Source organism: Dendropsophus ebraccatus, chromosome 10 (genome assembly GCF_027789765.1).
Source record: "Dendropsophus ebraccatus isolate aDenEbr1 chromosome 10, aDenEbr1.pat, whole genome shotgun sequence".
Lineage (NCBI taxonomy): Eukaryota > Metazoa > Chordata > Amphibia > Anura > Hylidae > Dendropsophus > Dendropsophus ebraccatus.
The window spans coordinates 69,587,908-69,600,361 of record NC_091463.1 but is presented as its reverse complement, the minus strand read 5'-3'; the positions used below and the strand labels follow the sequence as shown (position 1 = coordinate 69,600,361).

Sequence of the window (12,454 nt, the reverse complement as noted above, 5' to 3'; positions counted from 1 at the left end):
AGCAGCTCTCCCCCCTCCTCCTTCCGGGATAACTTCCGCCTATACCAATGCTGACTCCCTGCCTGGCCGCCGCTCTCCGCTCTCCCCCCCATACATACCGGCTCCCGATGCATCCTGGTGTCCGCGCTGATGCCGGGAGCCGGTATATGTGAGCGGAGAGCGGCGGCCAGGCAGGGACTCAGCATTGGTATAGGCGGAAGTTATCACAGAAGGAGGAGGAGGAGGGGGGAGCGCTCCTGTGTACTGAGCGGCTCCCCCCTGCGCCCGGCGGCATGTCATATCCATTACCCAGCTACAGCTCCCATCACTTGTTCATACTAGAAGCAGATGATGGGAGCTGTAGTTCAATGTATATGGTCCGGATCGGCGGGAATGCGGCGGATCAGCGTGTGGCGGATCGGCGGGAATGCGGCGGAAATTCGGCGGAAATGCGGCGGATCGGCGGGCTTACTGTGTATTGAATGTATTGAATGAATACATTTATGCAATACTTTGGGGAGCAAGGACACTTGCTCCCCAAAGTATTCCATAGATGTATTCATTCAATAAAGCACTGTACACTACATTACATTACATTACATTACATTACATAAAAACCCATAGAAACAATAAAGTCCCATAGACTTCTATATAGAGAGCGCCCCCTGCTGGACACTCCATAGGAATTACACCCTGGGTCGTGACGTCACTTCTTCAGAGATATTTCTAACACTTCCTGATCTACTAAATTAAGGGAAATAGCAGTATATGTGCATTTCCCATAATTAATGTACATTAGAAATTTGTATAACTTTTCATAAGTAACAACATATCAAAAATTAATTTTGGCCGGACTTCTCCTTTAATAATAAAAAAAAAAATATGATACTTTAAATTAACAATAGTCTAACCTCTTTAAGATATAAAGACTGTACAATTATTTCTTATGGGGTTTACCTTATGGGGTTTACAATGCATGAACAACATATTTTTACTTGAATGGCTTTTTATTATTTTCTTTTCTTGCATTTTTTTTTTCCAGTTTTGTAGAGAAGACTATAGAAAAAAAATGAAGAAAAAAAACATACCCATTCCATTATCCACTTAATGGGGTAATCTTACCATTCAAAATTAATTGCATATCCTCCAGTAAGTCCTTAATATCAGATCACAGTGGGTCTGACAGATAGCACCCTTATTGATTAGCTGATTGTACTACTTGTATGAGCACCACAAGCTCTTCAATGTCCTCGCACATCCCTTGCTTTCATAGAAACATAGAAGATTGTCGGCAGAAAAAGACCACTGGGTCCATCTAGTCTGCCCTTTTAGTATTTTCTTTCTTATTATCTGAGGATAGATGTATGTTTATCCCAGGCGTGTTTAAATTCCACCTCTGCTGGAAGTTTGTTCCAGGTATCTACTACTCTTTCAGTAAAATAATATTTTCTCACATTGCTTCTGATCTTTCCCCCAACTAACCTCTCACTGTGTCCTCTTGTTTTCAAGCTTAGTTTTTTGCTAAAAACACTCCCAGTGGCTGTGCTATAGTACCACCCATGAGACATTGAGGACAAGTTATCTTCACCCAAAAAGGACCACCCACCTATGAGATATTAAGGACAAGTTATCTTCAACCATAAAGGACTGTAACCAGTTCATTTCACAAAAACAGTAACCATCATGACAGTAACGGCAAAGAACTAAGTGAACAATTTTTAGAAACCGGCCACATTCAAAGAAAATTGTCTCTTATTATTATAATTTTGTACAATTAAGAGTTCTTTCCGTTGCCTAAGTTTTCATTACCACAAGAGTACATTTCTTCCCATTACTAATTGTTCTGCTAAGACGCGTCATTTAACACCCCCAACTTTCCAAATCTATATATAAATAAATAAAACAGTACGCCGCAGTTTGCCTGTAGGTTCAAGATTGCAAACACAGTATGATCACAAAAGGAATTAGATAAGCATCATAAAAATGTGCCTGAAGTATTCCGTCACCATAGAAACATTACAAGTTCAAATAATCATTTGGATTGTTTAAAGGAGCAGATCCGCGCAGACGACATAAAACACCCAGCCGTACAAAATGACGGTCTAATTGGCTTTGCTAAATAATTTAGCACAATATTTGTCTGGTTTTTATTTCCTTAATTAAATAGCTGACCTTCTCTAGGTATGGGAAGTTCGAATAAAGGAGAAACAACGTTTTCAATGTTAAATGCTTTGGGCTTCCTGCTCCTACAGGTATTACAGTATCCGAGACCTGACATAGTAGGGCATCACCCACTTTGACAGAATTTTCTCCTCTTGGTGCTTCTGATTTTATCATGTGACAAACAAATCTGCTTAATACAATGCAGTACTAATATTGTATTCTGAATTCTCTCAATTCAACACCATGTGGTCCAAAAATTCTGCATTATATGGCACGAGAAAAAAAAAAGTCACTTGATCACTCTTGGCGACCCTATTGCAGCTACTGAATATTATGACTGTGCTTCTGTCTGTGTTGGGGCCTTCATCGTGACCTTCAGGAACTGCAGAAGAGCCAGCAAAGATCTGCAATACATGACCATGTTGTATACATAGTTGTATATGTTGTTTGTGTATGTATGTGTAGGTTCACATCTAAACCTACCCTTGTGATTGTGATGTATGTCGGAAAACAAGCCAAGTGATATGCCAATGGATTCACCAATGTACCCGCACCAGATCTCAACACGACTAAGCATAGCCTGAAGGTGACTGGGTTTAGCCCATTTCTAAGTATATAGCCTTTCTTTTTGCCAGATTCAAAAAGATTTGTGGCCACCTGAGTCTTTTAAAAAATAGTGTATGTTTACAAATGGAAAGAATGTAATCACTCTTGACTATGTTCAAACCATTGAAATCAATGAATCTGGCGCAAGTATGCAGTGTGAGGCTATGTTCACACTGCTTACGAGTCTGGCCGCATTTCGTACGCCGCGAACATACGCCCGTAGTAGAGTTATGCTTCCTTAGCTTGTTTCGAAGCGCTCTGAAACAGGTCATTTACTTAGAAATCTTCGCCCAGCCCAATAAAACACACAGAACCTTTTGGATCGAAAAATCAAGTTTAATTTGGCTGAAATAAGTACTTCGTACGGGACCGCATGGAAATCCACGGCCGTGAGTTGGAACATTTCCGTCCTCAAACAATGGTCGTGTTCATTTTTCACGACACTGTATACGATCCGGCCGTAAGCTCATACGTAGTGTGCACTGTGCGGGCGTATATCGTATACTTTCAAGCGAACGCATCAACCTCGAAACTATGTGCGTATATTCGCAGTTCGCACTAGGGCCGGAATCATACGCAGTGTGAACATAGCCTATACTGTAGGTCAGCATATCCCTTTGCTAGTTTTCCAATACATACTACAAGCAGGGTAGATGCGAACACAGTCTTACTTAGTGTTACAGATGGGGACCAGAAAAGGAGCATCTGCACTTTAAATAGCTTTAAATAAGCAAATGTTACAATGTTATGGACAATAAACTCCAATCATTGATAACCATCTGCTTCCATGTATTTTCTGTAATATTCCATTCTAATAAGCACCACACTTCATAAAGGAAGCGCCCCGGATAGCAAAAGCTGAGGGACTAGAGGAGGAGCGATATGGGGTCAGGTGGCCTTACTCTAGCCCCTTATGGTGGATTCTTGCCAGATGTTGAATTGTCTACCCTGCATATCTGTAGGACAGAACCACAGGTAGTTAGTTTTTTCTTAGTTCTGATGTATTTTTGGGTAATTCTGTATTTTACAATTGAAAGGAATAATGAATTATGTAGCTAGTGTTAGATGTCTGTAACATCAGTGAAATGGTGGCAATACCAGAGTTACATGGTGATCGAAGTCCAGGCCTTTAGAACTATGGGTAATCCATGTGCTGCATCTGTAATATTAATGGTAATATACCAGCACATCATGACTGCCTGAAACCAGAGAATAGCTGTTTTTAAGGGTGTCCATATAAATACAATCAATAAGGTTTGCTATGAAGCTAGGTAGGACTGGGATTTCACATTGCACATGAAGTACTAGTGCGAAAATCACACTAGTATACAAGTCATGGTGCAACTAACTGACTTAAGCTACAAGCGGTTTACTTGTTAATGGCTTTACCTACAAAACTAGAAAAAGCTACAGTATCATTACCACCTACTGCTTCATGTTCATGCTGCCTGAAACCACAAGTCACTGGGTTACTTGTCCACCAATGTTAAGTACTTAGGGGTACCACCTAGCATGGAGTTCTGGTAAGCATTAAAGGGGTTATCCAGCGCTACAAAAACATGGCCACTTTTCCCCCTACTGTTGTCTCCAGTTCAGGTGCAGTTTGCAATTAAGCTCCATTTACTTCAATGAAACTGAGTTTCAAAACCCCGCCCAAACTGGAGACAACAGTAGGGGGAAAGTGGCCATGTTTTTGTAGCGCTGGATAACCCCTTAAAAAACAGCATAGTATATAAAAAGACAAAAAGTAACCATGCATAAAGAAAACTCACACATCCCCAATTCGTATAATTAAATATATACATAATTATACAAAAATACTCCAAACTACACACACGCATCTATTATATTAAGTAAATACACTCAAGGAATTTATAAAACAGGGGAAAAACCAGGATCCCCCACCCACCATAAAATTTCACAATATAATAAATCACAAGTAAATAATCACTTGGGGAGGATTTATTAATACCGGCATACTAGCAGGTGTAGATTTGGATCATACTAAATGAGGCGCCCCCACTGACCCCCCCCCCCTCTTTGCCCACCCATTGGGCAAACAGGGGCCACAAAAGGCGTACGCCAGGGAGAAGGGGTGAATTTCCGCCTTCTTCCTTGCATACTCTTAATGTTTCTCTCCATTCTCAATAACCAAATTGGGGGGGGGGGGGGGGGCTCCACGCGTATCGTCACCTACAGGGCAGCTTTGTCAGGGGTGGTAACTTGCTGCTTCTCTCCACCCTGTAGCCTTGATTGATAAATCTTCCCCTGTTTGGGTATAGTGAGAATTCTATCAATAAAATTTGCATGGGGGGGGGGGTATAGAAGCCACAGGGGTCGCCTAGAATAGATGACTTGTGGTTCAGGCAGCATTAAAGCGATGGCAGGTTCCCTTTAAGGAATTCTCATCCACCCACTGTAATGTTATATAGTGTTATTATAACCTGCAGTCCATTGATACATTACAAGTTACCATAAACAGTAGTGCAAATTATTACCAGACTCCTCGGAGGGATTCCAGTGATAACATTTTAATAGAAGAGATCGGTTTATCAAAAGTTCCGCTTGGCCTGTGATGCTAGGAAAATTCCCATCACCTACAAAGTAATTTCAGCTTCTATGAGTAACCGTAGATTTCTTTCTATACCTTAGAAGCCACTATCCTTCCACAGGGATAAGAGGAAATCACAAGGTATAACCTCTTACATTAACAATATGTTAAGATGTAATTAGATAAAATGGAGCAATTTGTGAGCCTCCCTTTAAAATAATAGAGGGCAGACATTAGTATTCCGATAATGGGATCCCACAACTGCTAGAGATGACTCCTTTGCCTAAAGCGAAATGTCCTTACAGTTCGCACCTATTCACTAGAGCTTTTTGTGAAATGAGATTGAAGAGGTGCAGCTACAATGACAGGTGGATGGAGCGCTGCAGAACATTTACACTTTTATTGCAAATATAAGAAAACTCATCACTGAAGCCTCCTGAGTATGTGAGTGCGTAAAAAAGCCGAAATTAAAATGTTAACAGATAATGACGCTATGCATTCCGGTGCCGCTATATAGCTATAAGACAAGCATTCACACATAACAAAGGGGAAAATCTTCATATTCCTGGCAACGGCTCTAAGGCCCCTTTTACCATTTTCTTTTTAAAAGGGAATGTAACACCTGGATATATTTTTTACTAATTAGGTCCAGATATTAAAACATATTCTTTAATTTAAATGTTTAAAATTTTTTTGTAAATTATAATAGGAACAGCCATCTTCCCTGTGTTTTTAACAGCATTTAGTGACACGCTTTACAGCAAGCCCCATGAACATACAGTAGTTGTAATACACCTCTTCAGACCCTATGCTATGTATGGGACCCCTTTATAAGCATGCTCTGTAACCTCTGTGACCTGTGCAAAGATAATTCCACAGGGAAGGGGGCTGAACCTGAACACTCAGACCGCAACTGATCAAGTCTTTTTTTTTTTTAAGTGACAGTAAGGGTGGTATTACACGGGCCGATGGGGGCCTGATAATACCTGTAAACGAGCAGCGATCTTCTAGATCGTCGCTCGTTTACTGGACCTATTACATGGCCCGATAATCGTTAAACAAGGGCTGCAGGGACATCGTCAGGCCACTGTGAAGCTAGAGCGCGCAGGACCCGGGGAGAAGACCGCAGCAGCAGCCCTGAAACTTTTTCTTTCAAATCAACTGATGCCAGAAAGTGCCAATGATTTGTAATTTACTTCTATTAAAAAAAATGTGAAGTACTTATCAGCATTTGTAAGTCCTGCAGGAAGTAGTATTCTCTCTAGCCTGGAGAGCAGGACAGGTTCACTATGGGGATTTGCTACTGCTCTGGACAGTTCCTGTCATGAACAGAGGTGTCAGCAGAGAGCAGTGTGCTAGACTCAAGAAACTATGCCACTTCCTGCAGGACATACAGCAGCTGATAAGTACTAAAAGACTTGAGATTTTTTTTAATAGAAGCAAATTACAAATCTCTGCCACTTTCTGCCACCAGTTGATTTAAAAGAAGAAAAATTGGTAAACAACCCCTTTAAGGGACAAAAGACATATGTTTTCTAATGGCTTTCACAGAATCCAGACTTTAGCAGGGGTCTCTAATGAGATTTATTCTACCCAAACCATGGGCAACATGAAATTCTGACAGGCTCCCTTTGTTAAAGGAGAAGTTTTTTATTAAAGTATTGTATATCCCCCAAAAGTTATACAAATCACCAATATACACTTATTACGGCAAATGCTTTTTTCCCTGCACTTACTACTGCATCAAGGATTCCTGGATAACATGATGATGTCACTTCCTGGACAACATAATGATGTCACGCCCCGATTCCCAGAGCTGTGCGGGCTGTGGCTGCTGGAGAGGATGATGGCAGGGGGACACTGAGGGACACAGGGCACTAGAGGGACACTGAGCATCCCTCTGCCATCATCCTCTCCAGCAGCCACAGCCCGCACAGCTCTGGGAGTCGAGTTGTGACATCACCATTTTATCCAGGAAGTGACATCACCATTTTATCCAGGAAGTGACATCACCATGTTATCCAGGAAGTGAAACCTTGATGCAGTAAGTGCAGAGAAAAAAGCACTTTATGTGCATTTCCCATACTAAGTGTATATTGGTGGTTTGTATAACTTTTGGGGGGAAATACAATACTTTAATAAAAATATTCGCCGGACTTCTCCTTTAAGATAACTATATTCTACTCTGAAATGCTGCAGCATTGGGGGAAAACATATGGGGTGGGGGGGTATCAAGCCTTCTTATAGTAAGCTTTGCTTTTTTTCCCACAGCAACCAATCACAGCTCAGCTTTCATTTCTTACATTGCTCTGGCAAAATTAAAGCTGAATGCTGATTGGTTGCTATGGACAACAAGAAGTTTGCTATAAAATGGCGAGATAGATCTTTTCAATAGTTTAAAATCAAGCCACTGCAAAGGCTAAAGTGTCTGTGTATATGTTTCGCATAGGAACATTTCAGATAAAGCATAGTTATTTATAACAAGGAGCTGTCAGGATTTCATGTTGCTCATGGATTGAGTTGCAAAACTCTCCCAACAGGCTCCCTTTAATGTTCTTGAAATTCTGTGGGTAGGTCCCAAACAAGCCGTGCTATCAAGACGGCCAAACAATATTTCTGATCTAAAATCGAAGGACTAAAAGAAAAATACATGAAAAGTACTGACTAGCAGAATGCCAAAACTTTACAAAGTGTAAAATTTTGTTTTATTTCTATTTACTATGCTAAATTAATGAAACTATCTCTAGGCTTATAGACACACAGTACTGTGCAGAAGGAAGAAAAAAGGATGATACTGGATGGTTGGATCATTGTTCTGTTGCAGAATAGTAAGGGTACGTTCACACTTACCAGATCCGCAGCAGATTTCTTTTAAATAACTTAACACAGCATCAAATCTGCACCATCAAATCTGCTGCGGATCCTGTAGGTGTGAAAGCACCCTTATAGTGTTTTTGTTTTGTTTTGTTTTTTTGCAGTGGGTTTGATAACTTCTTTTCACTAAGAAGTCCAATAAAAAATAAATTAAAGTGAAAGAGGGTGCGTGTGTGTGTGTGCGCGTGTGTGTGCGCGTGTGTGTGTCAGGATGGTATCTTTGCGGAGCGTCATGCGTCCCTCTGCTCATGCTGTGCGGCCGAGAAGGTGCTGATTTTCTTGCATTCTGTTTCTGTGTTTTGTTTTGTAGTGTGTGAACACTGGTTATTTGCTCACCTTGAGAGACACACCCGACTTTACCTGCTGAGTTCTGTCTGGCCATGTCAGGGTTAATCTGTGTTTTGGTTCTGCTGTGACTGACAGGTCTTCCTGCCAGTGGATCTGTTTTGTTCTCAGCTGTCTGTGCTTGGAGTTCAGGGGGATGGTCAAATTATGTTCTGGATCAGAACCCTGGCCTCCTATATAACTACCTCAGTCTGGGATATCTTGGCCGGATATTGAGCTTGTCTCTGCCTGGTTCTGTGTTTGCTATTCTTGCTCTGTTTATTCTGACTCTGCTTTGTATTTCTGACCTTTCCTGCTTGCTGCCTGCCCCTGACCATACTGCCTGTTTTGTGACCTTGCCTTTGGATTGTGATTTTGTACTGTGCTGCCTGATTGTTGTGACCTGGACTGTCGACCATTCTTTATTGTGTTTTGTCTGTCTGTCTTGTCCTTGTGTCCCACCTAGCCAGTGCAGGGACTGCCGCCCAGTTGCTCGCCGCCATCTTAGGGCAGACTGTGGCAAATAGGTAGAGGACAGTGGGCGGGGCTGAGCTTAGGGCTCACTGTGTTGTCTTGTCCTGCTGTCCGGTTCCTGACAGAATATCCGGCCCAAAAATTTTTTACTCCTTACCTGAGGCTAGTATGGACTCAGCACAGGAGTTGTCTGCCCACTTTGAGGGTCTTGCGGCCCTCGTTTCTGAGCTGGCCAAGCAAGTTCAGTTATTAGCCCAGCAGCTACCAGCTACCACTCCTGCCACCCCAGTGGTCACGCACAAGGAGCCTGACAAGTGTGCAGGGGACCTGAACACATATCTGACATTTAAAGAAGCTTGGGTTAGTCACCTCACCCCTAGCTCCTTTGAAGAGGCCATTTCCCTGGCGATTTTTATCAATCGCACGCTAAGGGATCATAATGAAAATAGACCATGCCATGACCACCCCTGTGTCATTGATGTTCCTTCCTCTGTCCCCTCTAAACCTTTGCCTTCTATAACTTGTCCTCTGGTCACCCTGGAGGAACCTCCGGAACTGGGCAAAATTAATAGATCCCTGGCCCGCAAAGAACACAGAAGAAGGAATGGACTCTGTTTTTATTGTGGCGAAAGTGGACACTACATCAGCTTTTGTGCCAAGCGTCCCTCGAGGCCAGATCATCAGCTTCCAGGTGACTACCAGGAGGGTCATCTGGGCACCCAGGTGGGTGTAGTTAGTGTGTGTCCCGCCGAGGATACCAAGTCTGCTGATTTGTGTAAGGTGGAAATTGGCTCTGTATATCCTGGTGATTGTGCCATATCTGTGTCTTCATGTAATGCTGAAATTGGCTCTGTGTCTGGTACCGATTTGAGCGGTTATGGGAGATCTGTCAGGAGACCAGTTGTCCATCACTTGGAGTCTGATTCTGATGAATGGGAGACGGACGATGAGATCTCTAGCGATGTTGAGACATGTATTGTAAGAGGTCCGTTTCCTCCCAGGTCTGGTTCGTCTGGTGAGGGTCCTGAGGCCCCTCATAAAAGGGGGGGTACTGTCAGGATGGTATCCTTGCAGAGCATTATGCGCCCCTCTGCTCATGCTGTGCGGCCGAGAAGGTGCTGATTTTCTTGCATTCTGTTTCTGTGTTTTGTTTTGTAGTGTGTGAACACTGGTTATTTGCTCACCTTGAGAGACACACCCGACTTTACCTGCTGAGTTCTGTCTGGCCATGTCAGGGTTAATCTGTGTTTTGGTTCTGCTGTGACTGACAGGTCTTCCTGCCAGTGGATCTGTTTTGTTCTCAGCTGTCTGTGCTTGGAGTTCAGGGGGATGGTCCAATTATGTTCTGGATCAGAACCCTGGCCTCCTATATAACTACCTCAGTCTGGGATATCTTTGCCGGATATTGAGCTTGTCTCTGCCTGGTTCTGTGTTTGCTATTCTTGCTCTGTTTATTCTGACTCTGCTTTGTATTTCTGACCTTTCCTGCTTGCTGCCTGCCCCTGACCATACTGCCTGTTTTTTGACCTTGCCTTTGGATTGTGATTTTGTACTTTTGCTGCCCGATTGTTGTGACTCGGACTGTCGACCATTCTTTGTGTTTTGTCTGTCTGTCTTGTCCTTGTGTCCCACCTAGCCAGTGCAGGGACTGCCGCCCAGTTGCTCGCCGCCATCTTAGGGCGGACTGTGGCAAATAGGTAGAGGACAGTGGGCGGGGCTGAGCTTAGGGCTCACTGTGTTGTCTTGTCCTGCTGTCCGGTTCCTGACAGTGTGTGTGGTATTGTATCTCAACCCTAATCACTTCAAAGGAGTCATGTTTTTCACAGAGCCATGTGCACAGACCCTTTAAATGGGTTTTCCGCTCAGACATCACTTTTCAAACATTGCTGCCCATAGTAAGACTAAATTTATTCTATACTTGTTATTATCTATTCAGCCTTTTTCTCCCAGTTCTGAGCTGCTGCTTTCTGCTGAAGACACACAAAAAAAAAATCTGTGTGTGAGCTTTTCTCTGTTTCCCCCTCCTACCCTCTCTATTCCAAGACGGCTCATGTAAACAAGTCCCTGGCAGGCTTTATCTGCAACTTTGTAGCTTCTTTGTAATACTAAGAGGGTTAATCTGAGGTCAAGTTGCTGATGAACTCACTGCGATTATCCGTTCCTACAAAGTTGCAGATAGAGACTTGTTTACATCAGCTGTCTTGGAAGGGAGGGGTAAGGAGGGGGAGATGGAGAGAAACCTCACACACTTTTTTTGTGTCTTCAGCAGAAAGCAGCAGTTCAGAACTGGGGGAAGGAGAATGAAAAGTTAATAACAAATATGGAATAAATTGTTCGTTTCACCGTGGACAGCAACACAGGAACAGTTATGTTTCAGTGGAATACCCCTTTAAGGCATGTACCTAAACCTGGAGTAAGGAAGGAATGCTGCCTGTGCTTTGCAGCCTCCTGCATCTTTATAACTAATAGACTGTTTTTTCAGAATTAGCTACAAACTTTCTGAACTTAACATGTAAGTGCTTTATCCAGAATCTATCCAATTTTAGCTTTTCATTTTTTAGTTTATACTTGCAGCTTATCAACTCAAAATGTTCAAGTGTCCTCAGCCCAACAAAAAGCCTATTTGTACAAGGTATGGTGGGAAGGACACAAATCACTTTGGATTTAGCAGGAACACTCAGGACTTCCTAAAACACCTTCCTTCATTGATCCTCCTAAAAGCTGCAATTAGATGCAGGCAACAACATGTCCCAGCCTGACAAAAATAACAGGACCATAATAACGGAAGGAACACAAGAAAATACATGCACAGATATGTTTGCCAAGAGATAAGAGGACACAGACAGTTCTATAAAGAGATTACATGTTGCACGTTGTAGACATTGCTTCACAATTGTGCAAAAATTGGCCAAACCAACATATCATTCATTTAACAGGTATCAGTGCTAGGGCATTGCCCAGAGCATCATGGTTGGCCCTCTTTGAACTACCGTCGACAGGTTCTATCACTAAATGCCAGGAACCACCCCACAAAACTTGCCATTTGGACCCAAGTATATAATTACAATTTGTGCCCTTATATTTGCCTATTTCTTCTGCTTCCAAAACATTAATTTCAAGATCTGGCTACTGCTATATATATCCTATACATATTTTTTTAGTGCTGCACCACAGTAAGTTTGAAAACGCTCAACTAAAATAAAATCTTTACCCCTATAGTTAAACGTATGTAATGCTATAAAAAAAAAAAGAGAACAACTTGGATTGGCGGATAAGGAGTCATGTTCCAAGGCTCACAGAATCGCTTCAAATGGGTTCTAGATAAGATCTAAGGGCCCTATTACACCAAACAATTGTTGGGCATACTTGGCTGATGAAATTGTTGGGTTTAATAGGTTGTGTTAAAAGGCAACGATCAGCCGATGCAATGATCATTGATTTAAAACATGATCTATAATCACAATAATGATAGCGATGGTCTGC

At 42.3% G+C, this 12,454-nt stretch overlaps 1 protein-coding gene across 2 annotated transcripts in view; it reads right to left on the bottom strand.

The window, feature by feature from the left end:
- Positions 1 to 12,454, bottom strand: part of GPC3 (glypican 3) — a 329,376-nt gene that overhangs the window by 297,183 nt on the left and 19,739 nt on the right. The window lies entirely within an intron of this gene.